The following is a 27,848-nucleotide window of genomic DNA, read 5'->3' on the forward strand; positions in this document are numbered from 1 at the left end:
AGTCCTTTGTACTGAAGGCTTGGTCCCCAGCCTATAATGCTACTGGAAGGCAGTGGAACCTTTAGGAGGTTGGGCCTGGTGCCCTCAAAGGCATACTGGCACCCCAACCCTCCTGTCTTCTCTTTCATGTCCTGGCCACGAGGTGATCGGTTTTGTCATGCTCTGCTACCACGATATGCTGCCTCACCCCAGACCAAAGAACAATGGGGTCAACCAATCATGGGCTGAAATCTCCAAAACTGAGCCAAGATAAACTTTTTGCAAGATGACTCTCTCAGGTATTTGCTATTGTAACAGAAAACAAAGTAACAAAGAGTGAGCCAGTCATTTTTAAAAGTTCATCTAAAATCCGTTAAACAACTCCACAGCTGAACCTATTCATATTATAAAAAGCTGGAATGGCCAAGTCCCACTGCCATTCACTTCTTCTGCCTGTCTGCATTAAGACACCACCATAGCCAAGTCGGGGACATTCAAGAATCCAAACACGACTAAGACAAGCGCCTAACTCTGATGCGCATGCAGTTTCACACGAACAGCCTCTGTATGCTACGATGTGCATCACGACGATACAAGGTACAGCACAGGCCCTGTCTCCAGTATCCACAGGAAGAAAATTTCATGTGGTAGAGTAGAGCAGGTTAGGAAAAGCATTCTGGAAGAGGTTTCATTTGAGTGAGGTCTAGAAGGCTGGATATGCCATCTCAGGGTAAAGGTGAAGGAAGGAGTTGAGGGAAAGTTCTAAGGCATACAAGTTGCAAAAAAAAAAAAAATTGATGAGATAAAAACTGAGGCACATAAAGTAATTTCTTTATGTCTGAGAACAACATTTTAATTCACACACTGAAATGTTTTAAAAGTCCACCTCCAGGGGCCATGGATATAGCTGAGTGGAAGAGCACTCACCTAGCATGTGTGAAGCACTGGGTTCTAAGCCTCAGCACCACGTAAAAATAAATAAATAAGATAAAGGTTTTTTTACAACTAAAAAAAAAAAAATTTAAATCCAACTATAAGCAAAAATATCAAAACAACATTCAAATATAAAGAATGTTAGGAATCTTGTCAGAAAAATCTAATGAAAAAATTCTAAGCTCTTCCACTGTTCCCTAGGGGCCGGCCTCACAGTGCTGCTGACAGAGTGAGCGGAGCCCGCGGCTTGAGAGCAAAGCAGTTGCTCTCGTCTCTCATGAAACTAACATGTGGATCGTTTGGTGCTCCATGCTGCTGGGGCCCATTCCTGCTTCTCAGAACACCTGGACAATATGGTGTTATTCAAAAAGTCCCAATCTTCTCTCTTTGAAAGAAAAGAAAAAATCTACCCTCTAAATATAATCTTCTGAAAAGGAATGCTGGGAGTGCAGCTCAGCGACAGAGCACATGCTTAGCCTGCATCCCCCAGCGAGCACGCATGCACACGCACACACCATGGTAGAAGCTTCCTAACAATTTTTTTTTTTTTTTTTTGCTTTTTAGGGACCTTTATTTTTTATTTTATTTTATTTTTTATTGGTTGTTCACAACATTACAAAGCTCTTGACATATCGTATTTCATACATTAGATTGAAGAGGGTTATGAACTCCCAATTTTACCCCAAATGCAGATTGCAGAATCTCGTCGGTTACACATCCACAATTTTACATAATGCCCTAATTCCTAACAACTTTCAAGCTGCCCACTAAACACACTGGGCCAGAGCATCATGTACTACAGACAGGCTCGCTTCTTCCACGCCACAATCCATTGTCAGAATGGCTTCCAAGCTGACTTTTCTCACACGAAACCCAAGAAATACCAATGCTAAGAAAACCAGTCTAGAATGGGCCAAGAAAGTACTCCTTAACACAAGTCAGAGGAGCTAGACAGACAACTTAAAAATGTCAAAATGTTCTCTTGAGACATGATGGTACAGGTTTTACTGTCTCTTTCCCAGGGATCTGTGACACATGGCTCTTTGAGCCCTCCGATCTTGCCTGTCCTTCTTCTGTGTCATAGGATTCTTAGCTGGGCACATTTCCGAAACTCTGCTACTTCTGAGCACCCGGCAGGGGGGTGGGATGGGGCTAAGTTCCAGCACGTGGCAAGGAAGCACAGACACTGTCTGGCAGCCCCCAGGAACCCTGTGTCCTCTTCTCCATCCCTCCTCCATCTGCTGCCATAAACACACCGTGAGTGCAGGGCCCAGTGCCTGGGGAAGGGAAGTGGTATGCAAGAAGCCAGGTTCCTGAACACCTCCTGGAGCCAGCAGCTGCCTATTTCTTTGGGGAGACAGATGTGACCAAGAAACTTAATTCCAATTCAAAGTTTCTCAACCTTTTCTAACAGAAACTGTCAGTAGCCACTGCCCACCGACTGCTCCCCATTCCAGCCTCTGCCCTCTCCAGGGGTGGGGGATTCCAGCGGGCCTTTCCTGGCATCTGGATCTAGGGCTTCCCAATAAACCAGGAGCAGGCAGTAACAGCAGCCAAAACCTTATTCCAGCCTGAGAGTAAAACAAAATCTAAGTAAGAAAAGGACAGTTCTGCCACTTGCCTTTCTTGGAAAAAGCCACTAACTATGGTGATGGCCCATGGTGGCCTTAGCCACAAGCCAACACAAACAGGAAATGCCTATGTATCACCATTTCAGAATCTAGTGTCCTGCCTCCTAACCTAAGGTCCTCCTAATGCAGGGACACACCAGGACCGCTGCGAGACCCTCCCCCTAGCCAAGGGGGAAAGGGTATTCCAGACCAACACACAGATGATGCCTCACCTGGCCTTCTAGGAACAAAGTCCTGGAAGAGACTTCGTCAGCAAGAGCCCACTAGCCTTTACAGTTCAGGAAATGCAAGGAGTGAAAACTTACTCTACTTTTCAAAGATTGCTTAGAACTACTCAATTATTGGTTTCCATTACCTCCTTGGGAAACAGGGCTGGCGGAGCTCACAGGAAACTTACAATGGAAAACAGTTGTGTTCCTGCTCTATTTGAAGTCCTCCAGTACTGCGTCCCCCTGCTGAGCTCTCATAAACCAGAAAGAGAAACCACCAGGAAAACTGTCTTGCTTCCTTTTCAGTCCTGGAGAAAATGGCCCACGGGCTACACCACACAGCAGGGAAGGAAAGAATCTGGCTAAATTCCCAGGGCCCATCAGGGATCAACTCACATGTGGAGGTCACTCGAAAGATGGTACAAGAGATTATCTGGCTCTTATCAGAATTTCGGGTTCCACTATTATAAAATTAAGACCCCAAAATCCACTGGAAAGATTAAATGAAATCTGTTGTCAAGAGCTCTGCCAAGTGCCCAGCGGGTGTTCACCCTTGGCTGGAAGAAGGGGAGAGTGAAGGGGACAGTCCATTCTAAAGTCAGCAGACAGGCCAGGCACAGCAGTGCATGTCTGTAATCCCAGCAGCTCCGGAGGCTGAGGCAGGAGGATGGCGAGTTCAAAGCCAGCCTCAGCAACTTAGTGAGGTCCTAAAGCAACTCAGCAAGACTCTGTCTCTAAATAACAAAAAAAAAAAGAGCTGGGGATATGGCTCACTGGTTAAGCACCACTGGGTTCAATCTCTGGTACTAAAATAAATAAATAGATAGATAGATAGATAGATAGATAGATAGATAAATATTAAAAAATAAAGTCAGCAGGGAAGCAAAACAGGAGGAATCCCTATTCTGATTTCCACAGACACAACAGATGCAAATCGGGGAAAGGCCAGAGAGTACATTTCAGAATTTAATTGATTAGAGGTGGAGTCAGGGAAGGTGGCAGAATGGCCACCAACTGAATTCCTCCAGGACCTGGCAACAGTTAACAGGGGCCTCCCTTTCAATTCTGCCAGAGAATTTAATTGTTCTTAATTATACAGATTCCACTCACATGCAAATCATGCACCCAGAGTTTTCCTTTTAAATTGTAATTTTTCTTTCAAACCCGCCAGGCACTGAAGTGTAATTGCTGAAGGTGCCCAGGAGCCAGGTCCCCGCCCACAGGCCCCTCAGTTCTCCTCCCACTGCCAGGTCTGCCCCCAGTTCTGGACCTCCTTTTGAGCCCACCTCCTACAACTTCCCCTCTCCTTCCAGCACTTTCCACCCGGACAAAGCACAGCGTGGGTCCTGTGCAGACACCAAAGGCAGCCAGGGAAAGGAGGACCAGCTAGTGGTGACACGGTTTGAACCAACCAATCCTTGTAAATAACGGCCAATTCCAAAAGAAGTAGAACTCTTCAATAAAACTGAGGATTATTATGGCAACGTGGAAAAAAAAAAAAAAAACATACTGTGACAAGAAAAGGAAACAAAAACTTGTTGTGCACAACCTAATTATGACTTTAAAAAAAAAAAAAAGCACACAGGGGAAAATGAGAAGTCAATTACCAAAATATTCACAGCAACGTGGGACCACAGGAATATCAGTAACACGTCCCTTTCTCTGGATTTTCCAAAACTGGGAAGTGCTGCAGAGTCTCTGGGAATATCAAAATTGTTTCAAAGCGCTTTTAAAAAAAACTCCAGAGCAATAGGAAGATGCACATTCCTTCTCAATGCACCTTATAATTCTTTCTTTCTATGGATTTGATTCCAAACTACTTGCTTATGCTCTGGCTTTGCTGCATGTTGCCTACCTCCCTGGCGGTTTCTTGGGCTTCCTCTGGCCCCTGCTCCTCTACTTCCAGCGCAGACAGCCCAGGCTTCACCCAGGGCCCAGAGAAACTGCTCACAGGCTTTAGACATCACTCCAAATGCACATCTCCAGGCCAGCCCCTCTCACACCCCCATCCCCCAGAGCCCATCCATGGGCCCCGAAACTCAGCTGGTATAGAACTAAGCTCCTGCTCTTACCCCCGAACCTTCTCTGCCCAATCACATCCACTCAGTCAAGCCTTTGAGTCATTCTTGACGGTTCTCCACGTCACGCTCCATATCCCATCCACTGGAAACCTGTGAGCTCTTCTTCTCAAAATAGCCACAGCAGAGCTGGCGGCACACACCTGTAATCCTACTGACTCCAGAGGCTAAAGCAGGAGGATCACACGTCCGAGGCCAGTCTCAGCAACTTAGGGAGACCCTGTCTCAAAATAAAAATTAAAAAAGGACCAGGGATGGAGCTCTGTGGTAGAGCGCCCTGGGTTCAATCCCCAGTACCACAAAAAACAAAAACAGCCAGAATCTTCCCAGGTCCACAGTCACTCAAGCCAGTCCAAGCACCATCACTTCTCTTGATCCCTTGGTTATGAGCTACAGTGGCCTCAGTGGTCTCCCTGCACGCCAGGCCCAACAGGAACAGCCTTGGCCTTATTAAACCTACTTCAGATCCTGTCGCTGTTCTGCTCAAAGTTCCTGGAATGAATCCCCCTTTCAAAGACTTTATGTGAACTGCACACCACTCTCTCCTAGTGACCTCACCATCTCAATTCCCTCCCCTCTGGGACACATGCTGCTGCAGCCCAGGATCTTGGGCTGCTCTGTGGACACTGAAGGAATACATGAGTTCCCACCTCAAAGGTCTGCAGTTGCGGGCTCTCTCCACCTGAAGCATTCTCCACTCGCACGGCCTCCTGGCAATGTTGGTGACATCTCACTCTGTTAATGTGCCCCAATCTCCTGCTCATAACTACAGGCCCTGCCCCACAACCCTTTTTCCTGGCTCTTCCCTCCCCGCCCCCAACTTTTTCCATTCCACATCTTGCGCCTTCCAACAGCCATAAACTTTAGTTATGATATTCAGGTTTGCTGCTGGTCTGGTTCCCACACTCTCTCAGACTGCAAGATTCACTTGGACAGGGATTTTGGGCTAGTCTGCTTGGTAATGTGCCCCAAGCATTCCAAGAATCGTAATTCAAAAATGTTGGTTGAAAGAAAACTGGTGTCATGAGTTTAACGTATCAGGATGCAGTGGTACACACCTGTCATCCTAGCAGCTTGGGAGGCTGAGGCAGGAGGACTGCAAGTTCGACGCCAGCCTCAGCAACTTAGTGAGGCCCTAAGCAACTTAGTGAGAAATTGTCTCCCAAAAAATAAAAAAGTGGGCTGGGAATGTGGCTCAGTAGTTCAATTCCTGGTTCAATTGCCCTAGGTTCAATTCTGGTGTGTGTGGGGGGGGGGACCAGAGATAGAGATAGATAGACAGATCATCAAAATTCAGGCCTCAGAATACTTCTTTTTTAATTATCCAGAATGAAGCTGGCCTCACTCATCCTAACATGTCAGAAACCACAAGATCATGAAAAAGGCTTCCAAATTTCAGCCTCAACCTTTATCAAATCTTATTTACAACAACAAAAGTGAACACAGAATATTTTTAAAAACCAATGTGAGGTAAGTTACGTCTCTTATTCAGCCTTTAAAAAATGCCAGGTCTAGGGCTGGGGTTGTGGCTCAGCAGTAGAGCACTGCCTAGTATGCGTGAGGCACTGGGTTCAGTCCTCACCACCACATAAAAATAAATAAAATAAAGGTACTGTGTCATATACAACCAAAAATGTTTTTTTTTTAAATGCCAGGTTCAATCAAGGCAATGGTTTTCAAAATTAGAGTGATTCACTACATTACAAATGCTATCACTATTAATAAGATGGTGAGACAGCTAATGATTAAAAATACAGAAGATACAGGGTCCTACTGAGGAAAAATAAGACCTGAACAGGCACTTAGTAGTTATGGAAGAGCTTAAGCTGGAAAATGAGACATCAGGCAGATCTGGACTATTAAGAAGAGATCCAGGTTGGCTTGGGGAGAATCTACTGGAAAGTAGTACCCAGGGCCTGGACCTGGTTCAGATCCTCCAAGTCAGCAACACCAGTTCCTGCAACATGCCCATGAGGGTTCTTTGGGCCCCACTGTCACACAAAGCTGAAAAGGTACCAAAACTAGTAAGCAGACGTACCCAGTAACAACATCATGAGGTTGGGTCCAAAAGAAAAGTAGGTAACCACTGGAACATTAAAATACATTCTGGGACTATTCGTGAAAACAAATACTTCCTGAGATACAGGATGAGTTTTCAAAAGGCCTAAGATAATACTCAATCCCACTAAGAAAGGAAAAAGTGACTCTTAAAACATATAAACTGGGCTGGGGAGGTAGCTCAGTCTACTGATAAAGCACATGCTTTGCATATGTGAGGCCTTGGGTTTAACACCGAGCACCAAAAGGGGAGGGGGACTACATTTCCTTATAAAAGAATCAATAGTTTCTTTTAGAAGGGACAAAATTTTTATATACTTGTATTGGTGACTGCATAACCCTAAAAACATATTTTATAAGACTGAATTGCACTCTATTATAGCATGTGAATTATATTTCAATAAACCTTTTTTAAAAAAATAGCAAGCAAGTACACATGCCAACCTCCTAATTCAATCATGCTATCAGGATCCCGTGTGGGAAAGGAAAGAGGAGGCCATTTCTGCAGATGCGCCTTCTCTGCAGGCTCCATCCCTTTCTGTGCACACACGCCTCTGGCGCATAATGAAAATGCCATATGCAGATGCATTTGATTAGCACCGTCTGCATTTCCCATCATTATGCAGCACTTTGTAAGCTGTAGTTAATTCCTGTCTATTATCCCAGTGCAAAATCATCCTGCCTAATCTCAAGCAGCCTGGCAGCTGCAGCGGAAGAACAGCCTTGCTCTTCAGTGGAGACCCATTTGACACACAACCCCTGCTGCAACAAGGACTTTGGATCGTCTAGGGCTAATCCACTTCAATCACACAGGCACTGTAGACCAAAGAACCACTGTGACATCCTTCATCATCTGTTAGCATGTACTTTTAAAGAAGCCAAAAGGAGAAAATGAAGAGAGGGGTGGAAATCAGGGCTGGGGTTGGGGGGAAGAGTGGAAGGAGGTGAGGAAATCAAAGAAAAGCAGAACAAGAGCCTACACCAAGACATGCGATCCTTCCACCACCTGGTCTCCAGAGCTCAGTGAAATCCACTACTACTAAATTATTCTGGACTCATCAGTTCTCCAAATAATCCCTTGACCTCTCTTCTAAGGAAGCATTTCCGTATTTTAAATAACTCCCATTGTTGTTTTACTTTAACTATAAATGAAAGAAGGAAATACACTAGCAGAACTTTATACAACAAAATACTGTATTTATACAACACTAATAAAGTATTCAGTTGGACTTTAAACTCATTACAAACAACTCAATTTTTAATCTGTATTCAGTAACACTTTTAAAATATGTTCTTCCCCTAACAATAACAAAAGAGGGAAATCCTGTAATCTCCATACTAGAAATACAGCCACATGTTTGCAGTGGTTACAGAAGCTCTTTAAATTCAAGAAAAGGTAGTGGAATTTTGAATAATGTGTAGCTCCTCAACATGTCCTGCCTACTAGAAATGAATCCTCATACGCATTTACTTAAGCATCAAGAAATAATTTAGTCCACTGACATCCAACTAAGACATCTCTCGGAGATAACTAGGGCTTTAAAAAAACATGGGTTCCATGTATATTGGAAAGAAAGCACCCAAGCAATTCCACTGCACATGCATCCATTAGGAGAGTCAAGGTGCTTTGGGAACCACAGATCCACGCACGCATCCATCCATCCATCCATCTCTCTATCCATTCATCAATCCATCTGCTGCAAATTCCAGGATACTCCCATGACATTTCTGTTTCCAATGCAGCTCATTCCCATTTTTAAATTCTTCAGTCTCGATGAAGGTCAGATTACAGAAAGCAAGCTACCTATTTTAAGCAGAAGAGGATTTAATACATGGAATTAAGCATTTACAAGAACACTGAAAAGTTCAAGGGAGGTAGCTGCCTCTAGGAAAGACTCCCATGAGGAGTGTTGGTGCTCTGTCACCTCAGGAACATCCTGGAACTAATGAGTCAGTTGTGAGCTCAAGACCTGAGTGCTGCTTGTCACCACTGCTGGTCCCACATCAGATGGAACCAAGTTGACTAACAGGAAGATCACTCACTCTTTGCTGTGCTCCAGGGGCCGACCGTGCATGAGTTGAACATGCTTCTGATGCTGCTCTACTGAATACCTTGTAAGTAAGTGGTCGCCAGAGCCGAGTCCAGCAGGCCAGTCCACCTCAACGCCCCCACAAACCCCTCCAGTACTTCCTTTTCACCCCGCTGCAAACACCTGAAGTCTCTCACCTTCATTACTTCCTCTGGGTTTTCTTCTATTTCCATTTCCTATGGGGAAACTGCTCATTCAATTCAAGTATTGCTCCTCACAACATATGAGTTTCTTTCTTTCTTTTTTTTTTAATTCAGCTGATAATACAACCTATCCAGATTTTTTTGGCTCCTGCCAATAAACTTCCTCTCCAATTCCTGTTATTCACCAAGTTAACAACATTTGAACTAAATTGATGGGATTAATACTTCAGAAATATACCACCACAACATTCAAAGGAAAACTCTAATTGCATTATCAAGATCTGCCAAAATTTGGCCAGCATTTTTTTTAAATTTTTTTTCTTAGTTATAGTTGATCAGAATACCTTTATTTTATCTATTTTTACGTGGCGCTGAGGATCGAACCCAGCGCCTTGCACGTGCTAGGCGAGTGCACTACCGCTGAGCCACAATCCCAGCCCTCAGCCAGCATATTTTACACAGTATTCTCTGAACCCTACGTTCAACACAGCATCAGATAGGATGAATAGGTAAAGAGCTTAAAACATGGCCCCTGACTGCAGGAGCCCGTATCCTCAGGAGAGCAGCAGAAACCCAAGGAAAAATGAACAAGAGAGATGGCAAGAATTTCAGGTGCTTCGAATGGAGTAGCCTCTTTTGTTCTTTGTACCTTCGTGTGTGTGTGTGTGTGTGTGTGTGTGTGTGTGTGTGTGTGTGTGTGTTGCAAGCACTCTAGCACCACTGAGACACACGCCTGGCCTCGGCTGCTCTTAAGCACACGTGAGGTCTCCTGAAATGAACATATGGTAACATCTTGTGAAACAACCCACAGACTCCACTTCTGCCAGCGGATCTTACTTAATACAATTCACTGTGTGACTTCAAAACATGGCTCATGAGTCACATACCAAAAACCTACCACAGTTTAGTGTGGAGAGGGCAGTAATTAAAGCAAATTAAGTTCTTCCTGACACAGGGATTCAGGGACAGAGAATGTAGCACAGGGAGACAGAAGACGAACACATGCCCTAAACTCCTCGATTTATTTTCTTCTGTAACAAACGAGTCTTCCTCCTGATCTGGGGTTGTGTTTGTACCTGCGTTGAGATTTTTCCCAATAACGATTCCGCTTTCTCTCCTGGATGGTTTCTGACCTCTTTGAACCCAGGGCCCTCCCCGGCAGCAGCACCTGTTGCTAAATAAGAAGCCCCCGTGCCCAGGCTCCCCCACTTTCTAAGTGGAAACATGTACGCTGAGTAAGTTTCTCGAGTTATACTGAAGGTGAAAGGGGTACACCCACAAAAGCCTGTCAATTTAAGTGGAAAAATACACTTTCTTTAGAAGAAGGATTCCACGTCACCTACCACATTTTACAAGTACTTTCTATACAATTTCCTTACATAGAAAATTCAAAGGAATCCACTGGTTTGTTTCCTGCCCCCAGGACCGCTGGCTCTGCATGGAACAGAACATTTCCATCTTCTATAAATGAAAGTCCAAGTTCACAGACACTAGGCGAAGTGTTATTTCTTGTAAGCACCAAGATAAAATTCAGTATAAAACATCCCAGAGGTCACCAATGGCTCCAGGACAGCAAGTCGTGAAGTCTCTGGAGCCCTCTGGACAGTGGGGACAGTCAGCAGAAGGGTCTTCCTCACCTCCTGGATCTCAGTCTCACCGCGTTCATGCAGAGGCTGCACACGCCCCTCCTGGATGAGACCCTATATGACGGTTACCCTTGCAGAAAAGGTGCAGAAATCCAAGCCCGCAGTGCCCTGCAGTATTCATGGTCAGGTCGGACAGCCCGGCTGGCTGGTGCTCCCTGACTCTCAAGCCCCCCCTCTCTCAGCACACCCTCAGGGAAGAGCTGGCTGCCAACTCCACCCAACCCCTCGGCCCCCCATTCTATCTCCCCTCGTCTTGGGAACTCGGAAACGTGAGTCTGGGCACTGTGACCACTCTGCCTGTTATGCAGCAACTCTGATCACAAATGCATGATGAGACAGACAGGGGACCTGTAGGAGGCTAGACGGTCATTTTCAAGAAAGGAGAAGGAACTTAAGAGAAAAATGGAAGTGAGAAAGCTACTTCCTCTTAAGTTCAAAAGTGAATACTTTCCCCCTTTACCTGCTTTTAAATGTACAGTTTTTCTCCCTTTATTCCAAGTTGATTTGTCGTTGTCAAATCCCCTGCTTCTCCACTGGGGAATGATTTATCCACATTACTACAACCAGACAGCACACACTATTCTACGATATTTTCCAATATTTTAAAATACACCACACACGGTGTTCTCCAGTCACTGGAAAAGGACACATAAACGTAAAGCTTATGTTTTACAACCCACGCAAATCTACAATGCCAACTGCTAGGAGCTTCCACACAGTCCTGCTCTCTGTTCTGCTTCTCGGTGCTGGGCTTCCCCTATCAGGAAGGGGCCATTTTTACAACTAAATAACCTTCCTGAAGACGCAAGCTGCAACCTGCTTTATATGCTCTAATGCCAAAATCTGCAAGTAAGCTGAGGCCACAGTATTCCCCCCCAGTTTAAAAATCTATCTGTATCTACACAGCTCTCCACTCAAGGCCCCGCGGATGCAGGTTGAGGCTAGGGCAGGAAATGTCTTTCTGCAGGGCAAGGGAATTCAGAGCGGGAAGCAGCTGCTCAGTTAATGGCAGGGCGCCAACTCTCCAACAGGACCAGAAACCAAAGCTTCTCAAAGTTGTAAATATATGGTACCAAAGGATTAAAAAAAAAAAAATGCAAGGTGGTCCCCTAAGGCATGAAAAACTAACAAGTGAAAAACTAACAGGACTTCACTTCAGGACTGGGGTCCACAATGACCAGGTCTGCTGACAGACACGTCAAGGTAAACATGGCAATTATCCTCCTGGGGCCGCTTCCTCAAATATAAGAGGACCCCCTACTCTGATTCTCTAGCTGGCTGCAAGTTATGAAATGAAAGAAAAGCTAAGACGAGGGCACAGAAGGAACAGGCAGGAGGAGAGAGATCATATGCTCTGGTATCAGTAGGGTCCTGCAGCCGACAGCCGGGTTTTAATCAATGCAGTTTTCAGAAGGATAAGAAGAAACAGAATTAGGAAATACTGACCTCCCCACGTGAGACTCATTTACTACCCTCAGTCATGAGCACCATCTAAAATAACCCAAAATCGGCCAGGCTGGGTGGTACACATCTGTAACCCCAAAGACCGAGGAGGCTGAGGCAGGAGGATCTCCAGTTCAAAGCCAACCTCTGCAAGGCCCTAAGCAACTCAGTGAGACCCTGCCTATAAAATAAAACATAAAAAAGGGCTGGGGATGTTGCTCAGTGGTTAAGCATCTCTGGGTTCAATCCCTGGTCCCAAAAATAAAAGGACTGAGACTAGGGATGTAAGTCGGTAGTAAAGCACCCCTGGGTTTAATTCCCAGTACCAATAATAACAATACTAGAATTAATAAAAATAACAAATAAACCAAAAGCCAACAACCTATGAACTATGGCAGAGATACAAATTTTTTTTAAGAGAGAGTGAGAGAGGAGAGAGAGAGAGAGAATTTTTAATATTTATTTTTTAGTTCTCGGCGGACACAACATCTTTGTTGGTATGTGGTGCTGAGGATCGAACCCGGGCCGCACGCATGCCAGGCGAGCGCGCTACCGCTTGAGCCACATCCCCAGCCCCAGAGATACAAATTTTAAAAGATTGTAATTTAAGGTCTAGATAAAGGATCTTTAACTTTTCTTGGGTTAAATAAATAACCTCATTCAACCAACATTTATTGAACCCTCCCAAGTCGGCAGCACTGTCCCAAACAAAAAGGAAAACAAAGAGAAAGAGAATAAGTTACACAAAGGCCTCCTCTCAACAGCTGAGAACCTACAAACACTCTCCAGAGAACAGACAGAAGCTGAAACCCTAATTAACAGAACTTATTCCACCAAAACAATTTATCCCTCTCTCCTCTGTATTTGTGCAGCACTGTTCACCAACCTCCATGACAGCACACATCCCTACCCTCAGCACCAAAGAGCATGGTCCCAGAGGGCGGAGAAGGTGCCCTTATCCTGAGTCCCACACACAGGACCTGCAGGAGGAAGCACTCACTAAACATGGCTGAGTATCTGAGTCAGGCTGGGTGAGTGAGTCTCTGTGAATAATAAGGCAGTGAGTGGCAGAAGATGCCTTCAGGCCGGAGGACAGGTGGCCCCAGCACTGGCCTGCATATGCTCTGTGCCCTACTCAACATAGGTGTCATCAGCAGAAGCACCATGTCACCTGGGAATCAGCCAGAAAAATAGAATCTCAGGCCCATCCCAGACCTCCTAACTCAGAAGCTCCAAATTAATAAGACCCCAAGGTGATTCACATGTACCTTGGTGTCTGAGGAACACAGACCTAGAGAAGAGTTGGAGGGGGGGGGACCAGTTAGCAAATGAGAACGACTGAGACTCAGGCAGCAGCAGGCGTAAAAAGAAAGGGAATGGGAGAGGATTTATTTATGAGGCTGTTCAAATCTGTGAAGAAAGAACAAAAGCTGGCCCTAGAGATGCAATTAGAATCATCATTTTAAGTTTAAGAAAACTAGAAGAAAATTCTTTTTTAAAAAACCCTAAAAATAAAACATTCCAATACACGTCCACATGATTTGTTTGCATAACTCTTGCACCCTTGAGAGAGAATAATCATTCTATGTCCAGTCACATCAGTCTAGAAACCAGAGAGGGGCACCTGTCAAATCCTTGGCCAGTGTGCAGTAATCACACTTAGCATCATTAAGTCCGTCTCACTATCCAAAACAGTGATAGGGTGCTAAAAAACAAGTCATCCAATGAAGCCACCTACAAAGGGACAGCCCCTGCTTTTCTCCATGGCACATCCTAGAGACCATAACATACAGCCAATCACACCCCCATGGTACTACTACGTTATGATTGAAGGATTACATCCTAGTCAAAGGCAGCAAATAAAATAACAGCAACAATGTCACTGCACAAAAATCCATGACAGCTAAAAATCCTCTGAACAACCAAGTGATAAAAGCAGGCTTCACCTCTGATCACTGGGGTTTATGATAGAAGTGGCCTTAATAGATCACAAGGTCTGAATCCAGGGGAGCTCTTGCCCTGGGTCAGGGATCCGGGTTGAATAGCTAAGCTGAGAACCAAACCCAAGGCTCCTACACCAAGCCATCCAATGCACTGTTAGGCAAGTTTCCTTTCCTTATAAAAGCCCCTTAAAATACAACAAAAAATATACACCATTAGTATACAAGCTATCTCCCAAAATAAGACAGACACATAAAGACAATAAAAATACCCACCTCCATATAACACTCTTTACCTACAAACAATGCCAGCATTAAAACATAGATGTCTGTGGGATTGTTAACGGCTACCATGTTGGCCTTTTAAAGTTTTACGAAGTGCTGTGGGTTGGGTCTGAAATGTCCCCCAAGAGCCCACACGTGAAAGGCTTACCCTGCAGGCTGGCATGATGGACAGAGGTGGTGGTAGAGGCTTTAGCAGGCAGGCCCTGGTGGGAGGCCTTCCCATCGTTAGGGACCTGCCCTTCAGCTGGATCCTGGGGCCTCAGCTCCTCTCTCCTTTCGATTCTCAGCCATGAGCATACCGCTCCACCATATGCTCCTGCCCCGATGTGCCACCAAAGGCCCAATCAACAGGGACCATCAGCTGTGGACGAAAATCTCCAAAACTATGAACCAAAATAAATCTTTTCTCTCTACAAATTGACTTAGCTCAGGTGTCTGCTAGAGTACTGGAAAGATGACTTACACAAAGCATCCCGGGAGAAGATCGGGGCTGCCGATCCTAAGCGGCGCTGGTTTGGGGCCCCACCACACACATGGCACTTGGCTCAGGCCCTCTTGGTGAGAGACTGACCCTGGACATAGGGGCCAGCATGAGACCCAAGGCAGCTCACTCACAGGCCTTCCCTGCCACAGGCACCGGAAGGAAACCCCTGAGACATAAAGCTCTGAGGATGACATTCGACGGCAGCCAGAGGCCCACTTTCCCAACAGACCTTCTACAGGCTAGACTGAAAGGTCAGACAGAAGTGAAACCCGGGGCAGTCCAGCGACCTAAAGGGAGACGTGCTGGTCCATCAGTTCTCGGTAAGAGTGGGGCAGTGACGACTTATTCTCTTTAATCCTTTCTGAATTACCTAATCTTCCTGCAACAAACAAGAATTCTCTAACAAGAAAACTATGTCATGAAGTCAGGACAGGACAGTCGAGCAGAACACACACTCTCTCCTGATTAAGTCCTCTCTGCCCGGCCAAAACCTCAGGGATCACATCACCCCGAGAAGGGGGTAAAAAAGACAAATGCAACTTTCTGAATCACCTGTGAGGTGGGCTGCAGAGGTGAGGGCCAGACTGTCTTTTCCGGGTGTGGCCCAGATTTGGAAATCAAGTTTTCATTTTCTTTCTCTCAACACTAGCTGCCTGCAGACTGTTCTCCATAATCCCATCCGGAATAATGTAATTAATGATCACATAAAAATTGGACCACAAAATCTGAAGCCAAGGAGAGGAGTAGAGTGAGCACACCCTTAGAACAGCAGGCAAGTGCCAGCCTCTGCACAGGCTAAAGCTCCAATTCCTCTTGCTCCAAGAGTCCCCTTCTTCCAAGTCTGACCTCCAGATTTACATCTCCGATCTGGTTTCCTCCTACAGGACGCAGTGCTATTTTCCTTCCAAATTTTAATTTTTGCTTTTTTTTATGCTTCTCTTTCACCTCCACGTCGTTCCTGAAACAACTATCCCACTTTGTGCTTTTGGCTAACGGAGAATCAGCCTCACGTCTTACAGAAGGAATTTCATTCAGCAGATAGCGATGGAGCCAAGATATTAGGAAATTTCTCAGTTTCACAAAAACTTTCAGCTCAAAGGCAACACAATTCTGGCAGTTTGAAGTAACACGGTTTGCCAATGCCTGACACAAACGTTTGGGAATCACATTCACAGGAAACTACACTTCAGGTCTTCTTTTGACAAGGAATGCTAAGGACACAAACTTAAAAATACAGGTAATCCTGCAGCCTTGATTTTATGGTTTAGAAACCAAGAAACAGGGCTGGGGTTGTAGTTCGGTGGAAGAGCGCTTGCCTAGTATGTGTGAGGCACTGGGTTCGATTCTCAAGCACTGCATACAACTAAGTTAAAATAAAGGTCCATCAACAACTAAAAAATATTTAAAAGAAACCAAGAAACACAGTACCACAGGACTAAGCCACAAAACCCTACTCAATCCTTAAATCCTAAAAAGCGCAACCACCATCCACGTACGAGAATGGGCCAGGGAAACCCGAGCCCTGGGAAGCCTGGCAGAGGCCGTGAGGATGTCCTCTGCCTTGTCCAGCGCCCCCAAGGTAAGCCAAGGAGGGGCCTCAGCTGCCCAGTACTGAAAGTGGTCTGTGGGAGGATGGTGAGGTCCTAGGGAAGGGACCATGGGGTGGGGGGAAGAAGGGAGAAATGAAATGGGCCGCAGCACAGGATGAGACTCGAGAATGGCCACCTATTGGCGGGTGTCATTCACTCATTCCATGAAACTTCAATTAAAAACTGTAGAACCAAGATGCCCCGCTGTGTGCCGAGGATACAGAAATTAAAAAGTACCAGAAGGCTCTTGCTCTGAGGACTCCATCTTGCCAAGTGGAGGCAAACAAGGGGAGAGAGAACTGGACAGAACATGAAAGGTTAAGGCAGAGGTAGCACGGAGCTGGGGGCAGGCTCGGGCTTCCAGGAAGGGCCCAACCCAGGCAGAGCAGAGACTTTGGGACCCAGAGGGCCAGCCCTGGTCTGCTCCCATTGCATTTACTTCTACTTCCACCCTGGGCTAGTCTCTCCCTTCCCCTGGTGCTGACTCTAAGTTCCCCGGATGCACCTGCCTTGGAAGGAAAAAGAGGTCTCCCATTTTTTCATTTGTGCGAAAATGAAAGTTGGCACACCTATTCACTACAAACTTATGAACCTAGAAGGATGAAATTAAAAGGGCACAAAACAGGAACTCAAAACCCACAAGTCAAGCTTCAAAGGTGAGAAATGAGAAATATTCCATTTCATAAAATGTGGTGGTGGGGGGGTCCTGCTTTCCCCCCAGCTCCTACACCACAGGCTGATACAGACTCACACTTAGCCTCTCACGCTCAGACTTATACCTCACACTCATCCCTGTGCCCAGAGAAACCAGAGGTCCCACCATATATGCTATTTTATTCTAGAATATTCCATTCAAAGATACAGCCTCAGAAGCAGCACACACACCAAGGTATCAAGAGTCAGGTTGTGCGAGCAAATTACGGAAATCTTTTTTATTCTCTTGACGGCAAACAAATGTTTCTTCTTTAATAACCACAAAATGAAAAAGAGGGGTAATTACAGCATGAAACACACACACCAACATGGATGAACCTTAAAGGCATCATGATGAGTGAAATAAACCATTCCAAAAAGACAGTCTGTGGTTTCACTCGGATGAGTTACCTAGAGTACCCAAAAGCACAGAGACAGAAAGAACGGCAGGGGCTGAGGGGGGGGGGGGATGAGGAGTTCTTTTCTAATGGGCACAGAGTTTCAGTTTTGTAAGATGAAAACAAAATTTGGAGATGGATGGTAGTGATGGTCACACAATCATGTCAACTTACTTAATGCCACTGAACTGTACGTTGAAGAATGATCAAAATGGCCAGGCATGGTGGCACACACCTGTCATCCCAGGTACTTATGTAGTCTAATGCAGAAGGATCACAAGTTTGGGACCTGCCTGGGCAACTTAGCAAGACCCTGCCTCAAAATAAAAACTAAAAAGGGCTGAAAGGCAGCTCCGTGGTACAGTGCCCGGGTTCAATCCCTAGTACTGAAAGAAAAAGAAAAATGATAAATTTCAAATTCTGTACATTTTACCAATTTTAAAAATACATGTATGCATACCCAGCACGGCCCTGAGGAACATATTTTATCTAAACAAGAGCCCACTACATTGAACAGGACACACACTTGTCTCCAGGACTGCACGACGATTTCAGCAATTACAGTAACTACACAGGGGCTGAGGCTCTACGTTCAGTGGTAAAGAACTTGTCTTGTATGCTCAAAGCCCTGGGTTCAATTTCTAGCAGAGAGAGACAGAGAGACAGACAGACATTATCTTAACTTCCTAACACACCTAAGGTGAATGCATGTACTGGGAATTCTGCCTGGAAGAAAAGGTCCAGAAAGTTCCCCAGAGAAGCAGTCACCACCCTCCTCCCCGATGATATGAGCACCATTACCCACCTCACTGCCGCCACGACCGGTCACCAGGCCCCACCATCTGTCCCCCGATACACACCTTGACCCTCTGAAGCCCAGAAGAGGAAGCACTGCCCTCATTCCACACGAGGAAATGAGGCCCAAGACCAGAGCTAGAAGGTGGCTCAGGCCTATGAGTCAACACCCATGGGTCGCGCTCGCTCCTCAATGTGGACTCCCCGTGGCACCACCCCCGAATCGTCCACAGAGGACTGGCTTCGCAGGTGGACCCCAGGTCACTGACCCACGCGTTCCCTTCAACAGACACGTGGAGCGCCTGCTCTATGAACCTGGGGCACTCCGTCTTGAAAGCTAATCCCAGACGAAAACAAAGCAACGACTACCCCCCCCCAAAAGGGTCCCCGCTGCTGTCCACTGACTCATTCTAAGCAAAAAATGATAACAAAAACATTTTACGTTGTGCTCCAGTTCCTCACATTTCACGATAAATGCATTCCAGTCCTCAGTCTGGTGTGCCCAGTGGAACTTCTCCTCGATGGACCCGCCTGGTCATGAGGGAGGGGGCAGGAGCTGCAGGGCCTGGAGCCGGCCTGTCCTAATCTCCCATCGGTGCTTCTCAAAACTTCCCCCTGAACTTCCCTGACAGGCAATAAGTAACTGCACAGGGCCTTTCCAGTTTGCTGCCTGACACGTGAAAAAAAATATTTAAAGGCTGGTCACCTATTATTTTTAAAGTGTATGCAAACCAAACATTCTAACTTTTAAATTTATTTTAACACACACAAAAAAATTAAGTACATCTTAAGGTAAATTCCAAATCTCATGTAAAACTGGCACCAAGAAAGGTGGACTATGTTTATTCAAAGCCTGCAGGGGCCCCTAACCCCTAAGGTTAGCCCAGAAGAGAAAAGGAGTCCAACAGTCTCAGCATAGAGAGGTCCTCCCTGCAGGCCCACATGCAAATTTCTGGCAAGTTCTTCCCTCAAGCAACAGTTTCTTCCCTCAAGCATCATTCACTTGACATTTATTATCAACAGGGCTTCACCCTGGTAGTTTGGTTTTCATTTGCGTTTGTAAATTCCCAGGGTCAAGGACTGTCAAACTTCCTTTTTTTGTCCAAAGCATCGGATCCAGCTTCTTGCACACAACAGAAGCTTGATATGGCAGGTTCTTCAATGAGTCCTTGTGTCTGAAAGGAGCCAACAGGCCTTATTCCCAAAAATGCACTGCAAATTTCTTCATCAAAGCATCTCAATTTACCCTGCTGCCCATACGTCTCATTTTCCTTTCAACCTTCTCTCACTCAACTCAGCAAAATTTGACATATACTAAATGCATGTATCCGCTTTAAAATTAAATTTACCTATGATTTCCGTCCTATGTAAACTCAAGGATGGCTCAAGGATTGCCCAGTTCTTCTCCATATACTCAATGTGCTGGCTAAACTACTCCTCCCACAGCAATTTAAAGTGTCTCCATCTCTGATTCCAGCTTTGTTCCTTTTATATTAATGTCCACTCCAAGTTTGAGTAAAACTTAACAACAGCTGAAGCTAGAAGAAAAAGTGGGAGACGGAGTGGTTTAGTCAGCTTTTTCGCCACTGTGACCAAAAGACCCTCCAAGAACAATTTTCAAGGAGGAAAAGTTTGTTTGGGGCTCACAGTTTCAGAGGGATCAGTCCATAGGCGGCCAACTCGGTTGCTCTAAGCCTGGAATATCATGGTGGAAAGATGTGGAGGAGGAAAGCAGCTCAGGACATAGCAATCAGGAAGCAGAGAGACTCGCTCTCCAGGAACAAAACAAACCCCAAAGGCATGCCCTCGGTGACTCACCTCCCTCCAGTCACCCCCTACCTGCCCATAGTTACTACCCAGCTAACCACTATCAGTGGACTAATGCACTGATTAGGCCAAGGCTCTCTTAACCTAACCATTTCTCCTCTCAACTTTCTCGTATTGTCTCACACATGAGCTTTTGGGGACGCTCCTGTCTCCACCATAACACCTATCTATCTGAATTATGGGTACAAATTCCTCAACTTCAAAAATAAATTATTACTAGGCCAATAAACAATTTCCAGCATCTTTCAAAGGTTGGCCCCAACACCTGAACAGACATCAGAACGGCTGAGAACTTTCTCTACCAAATCTCACAAATGCTCACAGAGACCCCTCATTTTCCCTAAGGCTATTTGGTGTAATCACCAATTAACAAGTCCTTTACAATGTCCCTGCTGGGCCCATCATGGGAAATGCACAAATGATCTTCAAAATATTAAGCTACAGCCTATAAGCCAGAGGAAAAAGGTCTCTTGGTGTCTTTATCAACAATTAGGTTTCCTATGGACGACTTCACTGACCTGGAACACAAGGAAAGAGGCACCCTGAGGATACAGCTAAGAAATCAGTATGTGTGTCCCCAAGAGTCACATATTTGTTGCAAACTAGTTTGATATATCCTAGGGATACTAAAAATGCAGCCTGAACACCAGTGAGACTACCGATTTTTACAGTAAGCATACGCCAGCATATACAAGAGCCTGTCATTATTTTTTCTGAAACTGGCACACAGGATTTAAACAGAAAAGTCTGCAATAATTTCCCCAAGGTTCCCCTTCCACGTATCCGCAAGTCCCACTATTCTACTGCCCCACCTTGCAACATCACACATGTCCCACCTATTATATATATATTTGCTCCCTGGGATGACTTAGTATTGAGACAAGAAAAATGGTAATAATATTGTATTCAACTAGGTCTTCAAGCTTTTCTATTCCATGGACAGTTTCTCCACTAATGATGTCTGCTTCTTGTTTTGAAAGATCTCAAAGGCCTCTCCTGGTTCTATTTTCTCTCTGGTTCCACAGTGCAGTCCCTCCTTATCGCTGGCTACCACCGCTTTTCTATTATACCCAAAACACTCTCCTTTGAAACCCTCAGCAGCATCCCACAGTGCTATCAAAAGGTCCTCAGAAAAGAGAAGACCTTTGTATGTTCAAGTGTTCAGTCCTGCAATTACAGTGTAGAGCATGTCCGGCTCTGGGGAATGTGTAAGAATGCCAGCACCTGCTGACCCTGACCTCCATTCAAAGCATCAAGCTGGCTGGAATCAAATTAAAGCTCTGCATATTCACCCCCATTCTTTAGGTCCGTATTCTCACTAAAGCAAGTCACAAATGTTTTTTAACAGAGTTCACTGGATTTTTTCCATTATATATAAAAAAAAAAAAAAACATTCATATTAAGCTCATGAAATACAGAAAAACAGAAACAAATCATCTTGAAGGCTCATCACTCAAGTGGGGAAAATTTTCAAGCCATAAGAAAGAGGATCCAGAAGAGTGTTCACTTCGTGTAAAGGCTTTCAGATAGGTGAATCCCAGGGTGGGTTAAGAAAGAGGCCAGTCACGGTGACGCATTACTGCTGGAGAGGCTGAGGCAGGAGGATCACAAGTTCAAAGCCAGCCTCAACAACTTAGCAAGGCACAAAGCAACTCAGTGAGACCCTGTCTCTAAATAAAAAATTTTAAAATGGCAGGGTATGTGGATCAATGGTTAAGTGCCCCTGGGTTCAATCCCCAGTAGGAAGGAAGGAAGGAAGGGAGGGAGAGAGGAATATAGAGAAAAAGAAAGAAAGAGGCTCCACAGACATGGCATTACTCCACTGGGTTATCGCAGGAAATCAAGAACAGACCAAAATAGATATTCCAACTTCTGGTTAACAGAGCTTGGGAACATACGACTGACTGCATAAAGACACACACTGCACACGGGATTACTTGTGTCTGTTAAAAACTCCAACGCCTGTGCTTCAAAGAGTCTTTCTTTCACTGAAACTCTATTTCTTGAGTCCACTAGGAACCTCTCTCTGATGGGCAAAAAGCTCTTGGCCTACGTGCTAAAAAGCTAATGGACATTAAACACAATGGGTTTAAGGTGTTTATGTCTGTTGAGGAAGAAGGAAAAGGAAAAGTTTCCCAGATTAAGGGACTTCCAGGCAGAGATCTGGAGGAAGCACAGGAAGCAATCTCCCAGCACAGGAAACAAGTCCAATGGTAGAAACAACAAAGTTTTCCACCAACTTCATTTTAATAAATAAATGCAAATTTAAAGAAGCATATGATACCAAATTGGGCCTGAGATTAAAATTAGGAAGATGAACAAAAATACAGTTACTCAGAGCTGGGAAGTCAGGGGAAACTGACAACCTGAAGACCCTGGCATGTGAGCTAAACTGGAGCAGCCCTTCTGGAGGGCAATTTGGGAGTATTAAAGGTATTAAAATATGCCAATTTTTTGGATCCTGCAATTCCGATTCCAGTAATATATCCTGAAAACATAACTGCATAAGTATTCAAAATGGAAATACAAGATGGTGGGGTTTCTTTTCCCCTTCCTAAAAATCTCATGTACAAAGAATTAGATTTTAAATTATGGAATATTTGTATAATGAATGCACAAGGCGCTCATTAGAAATTATGTAATTAGATGCAGATATGGAAAGACGGTCACAATCCATTAAGTTTTGTGTCATAATCCATTTAAAAAGATACACTAGGAGCTGAGGTATAGCTCACAGGTAAGCATAAATGCTTAGCATACGATAGAGTCAGGGTTCAATCCCTAGCACCAAAGAGATACGCACAAATACACACACACACAAACACACAACTTTATAAATTTTATAATTTATAAAATATTAATTATGCTGTATTAATATTTTATAAATCCCAGCAGGATACAGTGAAAAATCATAACATACAACTCATCGATAAAAATATAATTAATCCAATTTACAAAGTAGGCAAAGACTATGAACAGACATGAAAAGAGGCTCCACGTGATTATTCTAAATTAAAGAAATGCACTCTGAAACCACAGTGAGACACCACTTCATCCCATCCGCATGGCTATAAAACAAGAGGTCAGCTAGTGGTGTCAGGGAGGACGTAGAGAAATCACAACACTTCACACTTTCCTGGTGGGAAAGAAAAGTGATGCAATCACTTTGGAAAAGTTTGGCAGTTCCTCGAGATGTTACCGGCAGAGTTAGCATAGCAACCAGCAATTCCACTCTTCGATATATACCAAATAAAACCAAAAGCATTTTCCCTAACGGTCCCCAACTAGGAACAACCCACATGGGCATCGACTGAAGCATGGCTGAACACATGTGGTACATCCATGCAATGGAATGTTACGTGGCAAGAGAAAGGAGTGAAATATGGACATTCACCACGACGCAGATAAACCCTGGAAACACAGATGAAAAAATGAAAAAAGCCAGTCACCATAGGGCACCTCGAGTACGGTTCCATTTACATAAAATCTTTAGAACAGGCAGATCTGTGGGCAGAAAGTAGACCAGTGGTTGCCAGTGGGAAGTGAGTGCTAATGGGTATGGGTTTTTTTAATTTATTTTTTAATGGGGGTGATAAAAATTGTCTGAAATCAGTGGTTATGGTTGAACAACTATGAATACACTGAAAACCACTAACACTGGGTAGGGTGGCACTTGTCTATAATCCCAGCTGCTCAGAAGGCTGAGGCAGAAGAATAGCAAGTTCAAAGCCAGTCTGGGAAACTTAGTGAATACCTGTCTCAAAATTTAAAAAATAAAAAAGGGCTGGGGATGTAGCTCTATGGGAGAGCACCCCTGGATTCAGTCCCCAGTACCACAAAAACAACATTACAGCTGGGGGTGTAGCTCAGTGGAAGAACATGCATGGATTTAATGCCCAGCACTGCACAAAATAAAAATAAATAAAAGTAATAAATACCACTGAATTATACTCTTCAAAAGTGTGGCGCACACCTGTAATCCCAGCAGCTGGAAAGGCTGAGGCAGAAGGATCTCAAGTTCAAAGCCAGCCTTAGCAATTCTGCGAGGCCCAAAGAAACTTAGCCACACTCTGTCTCAAAAAAATAAAAAGGGCTGGAAATGTAGCTCAGTGGTAAAGCACCCCTGGGGTTCAATTCTCGGTACCAAAATAAAGAAATTTTTAAAAAGGGTAAACTAATATGACTGTACAAATGGTGAGTTATACCTCGATAAAGATATTACTTAAAAAAACACAGTCGTACTTTATGGTGGCTTTATTGTTCTCTATATTTTACAGAATTTTCATTTAAAAGGAATTTTTTTAACAATAGGCATTCTGGTTTCGTATTATAAAATAGAGGCCGTCCTCATACCCACATAATGGTGCCTAGCTCTGATTTACTGGGATGATTAAATAAGACACCATTTGTGGAGTACAATAAAAAGTACCCAAGACAAAGCAGGGAAGGAATTCGTTACTATGATTGTAACCTTTATAATTTTTAAAAACATGATTTCCATTTCCATCCTTCTTGTATCCCCACCATGCACTTGACTCATTTCTCATCATTTAAAAGGAAGCTGTCTTCTCAGCTGAGACAAAGGCTAGAAGCAGAGCCACTGAGATCACCAAGCACATAGCAAATCACTCCCTGGTCCTGTTAGGGAGCAGCTGCTCTCCCGGAGACTCCATGTGGCGTGCTTTGTGTGCGCTAGTCACTGACCTTCTCAAGGGCCCTCTAGAAAAGGTACTAGAGCCTCACTTTACAGAGGAGGAAATCAAAGCCTGTCGGTATTTATTCAACCAAGGTCGCCTGAGGCAAGAGGCTGAGCCAGAATTCAAACCAAAGTTTGTAACTCAAACGCCTGTGCTGTGCGTAAGTATCTGAAGGGAAATTGGTTCCTCAAAAAGAGCTGCTCAGTAGAATCCACTTAAAATCCACCATAGTAGAGAAGCTAGAAAACGAGGGCTGAGCCCGGCTGCTCAGTGGCAGAGTTCTTGTATAAGTCCCTGGGTTTGATCTCCAGGGACAACAGGGCAGGGGGGTTAGTCCCAGGGCCTTTACCTTAAATAGATAAAACTAACTTGTGAAGATAAGTGTTATAGATTTAATAAATTTTGTTATAATCCCAGTGATATCTTAACTCTCGGTAGAAACAAATAAGTCAAGAGATGAGAATATTTGTCATAATTCTTGACGTAATTGTTAAGTTAACATGTACAACAAAGGGTTACAGAGGGGGAATTTTTTGCCAAAAAACATAAGAGCCACATTAATTTTCACAAGGGCATTTCTTAATGTTTTGACATTTAAGCGACACTCTTCTGAAGGATCAAACACATCATCCTTGTCCATGTTCCCTTCTTCATTTACCCACAGGGAGACAAGAGCCCAGTACAAATGGGAAACGGGAAGAACAGAAGCTAGGATTGAGCAGGAGCCAGGTCTGAATGGAGGCCAGTTTCACAAGTGTTACATTAATCGTTAAATATTTCATGATATAACAGCTTCTGTATGTATCCCTCCACATCCTCAGAACTGGACAGAAAGAATAAGTTAGAAAACAAGAAGAGCTATTCTGCCTTCCCACACCTGACAACCAAATCCCTCTGCCCAATTCAATCTTCAGTTACTCAAATGATTGGTTATACCTTATCTAAAGCGTCAACTAAAAAAAACCGTAAGAGTTTGAGCTGGGTGCAGTGGCGCACTCCTGTAATCCCAGTGGCTCAGGAGGCTGAGACAGGAGGATCAAGAGCTCAAAGCCAGCTTCTGCAAAGGTGAGGCACTAAGCAACTCAGTAAGACCCTGTCTCTAATAAGATACAAAACTGGGCTGGGAATGTGGCTCAGTGGTTAAGTTCAATCCCTGGTACCAAAAAAAAAGGAATCCCAGAGTTGGGCACGGTGGTACACACCTGTAATCCTAGCAACTAAGGAGGGTGAGGCAGGAGGATGGCAAGATTGAGGCCAGCCTTGGCAACTTAAGAACACCGTGTCTCAAAATAAAATAAAAAAGGCTGGGGATTTAACTTCAACAGAACACTTGGCCTCATATGAATGAGGTCCTGGGTTCAATCTCAAGTACCAAAGGGAAAAATCATAGAGGGGAGCCCCGATTCTATTCAGTAAGGACCACAGGCCGACAGAAGTGAGCTATCACCCAGTCAAGTCCAGCTTCTTTAGGGAATATGCAAGTGTGCTCTGGCAAAGGCGACAACAAAAAAAAAGGCAAACATCAATTTCTTTTCCCTGGGATGAACAGCAGAGTGTGCAAAGCATCTGTGAATTCAAACACCTCGCTACAACAGAGCCCTATCCGACCACTATGAAGACCCTGACCCTCCTGGCCCTACCCGGGGCTCTGCTGACTTCCTTGGGCACACCAATCTCTCTGGACTCCTTCAAAACCAAACCTGCAGATAAAAAAAGAAAACCAGCAACAGAGGCATAACTCAGCACGGCAGACGGGTGAGTTAGAAGATCGTGGACTTCTACTGACAATGCAAATAGCCTGCCTAAAATAATGCTTAAAAAAGATGAAGGCAGAAGACATCTAGACGTTGGGAATGGCTTGAGGAATGGGCCATAAAAGTGATCTTGGAAAAAAGAGTGCACATCAATTTGAAAGTCGTGTTAAACTCTGACATTTGGTTAAAATGTTGATATGGTTTAAAATAGCCAACCAATTCCTCTTTCCAGGTATTTTAACTAAGGGGGGGGGGGGACACATAAGTGCTCACTATCTTCTTCCTTCTCCTTCCCCTCATGATAGCCTGCCCAGGGTTCTTCGCATTTTTTTCCCCAAAATCAAAAAAAAAAAAAAAAACATACAGAAAAACCACCTACTCATTTTTTAAGTTAACATTCCACCTTATGATTTTAAAAGGTTGCAAAACAATATAATTTCCAACATATTAGAAAAGCTGTTTTAAATAAAACTATCAAATGTCTTCAATAGATCCATTTAAGACATGTGTCCAAATGCCATAACCATTTCCCACATCCAACATCCCATTTAAAAAAAAAAAAAAATGAACAAACTCTTTAAGAGTTGGAAACTGTACCTCACCTCCCTCTCTTTGATCTCATCTTTCCAGTCCCCGACCCACCCGCCGTGTTCCATCCTACTATTTTTTTTGCTTCAAAGTCTATCCTATTTCAAAAAAAAATCCATAAATGTATGAAATCTGACTGTTTAAACCATAAAAATCAGTAATTAAATAAAAATTTCTTCTGAGTTAAATGCAATTGCCAACTGAAAGACAAACTTTACCGAATTACTAAATATAAAGTGAAATTTTATTGGAAATGCCTATCTTACTGAGACAGGACTTTCTCTCCAATTTGGTCATTCTTTGTAGAAGAGATCATTACTTAATGACCAGAACGGGACAAGACGGGGCATGAAATCTATCGTTCTGTGTAGTTCTTATTAATGTAGGCACTGAGAAAGTGTCTTCACATAATAGGTAGATGGCAAGAGAAAGGGATTTTTTCCACCAAAAAGTAATATGCACCTCTGGGTGTCTAATAATCTACCAGCTGACCACTCAATTAAGTCATCTTTAAATTTCACTGAAAACAAAGACTGGGAGACTTATGTGGGGAACGCTCCTTTATCCAGTCATTAGAGTCATTCACTT

The 27,848-nt window shown here is 44.2% G+C and overlaps 1 protein-coding gene across 4 annotated transcripts in view; it reads right to left on the reverse strand.

The window, feature by feature from the left end:
- Tmem131l (transmembrane 131 like) overlaps positions 1-27,848 on the reverse strand; it is a 166,770-nt gene that overhangs the window by 99,629 nt on the left and 39,293 nt on the right. The gene's annotated exons all lie outside the window — the stretch shown is intronic.

This window comes from Ictidomys tridecemlineatus, chromosome 9 (assembly GCF_052094955.1).
Source record: "Ictidomys tridecemlineatus isolate mIctTri1 chromosome 9, mIctTri1.hap1, whole genome shotgun sequence".
Taxonomy (NCBI): domain Eukaryota; kingdom Metazoa; phylum Chordata; class Mammalia; order Rodentia; family Sciuridae; genus Ictidomys; species Ictidomys tridecemlineatus.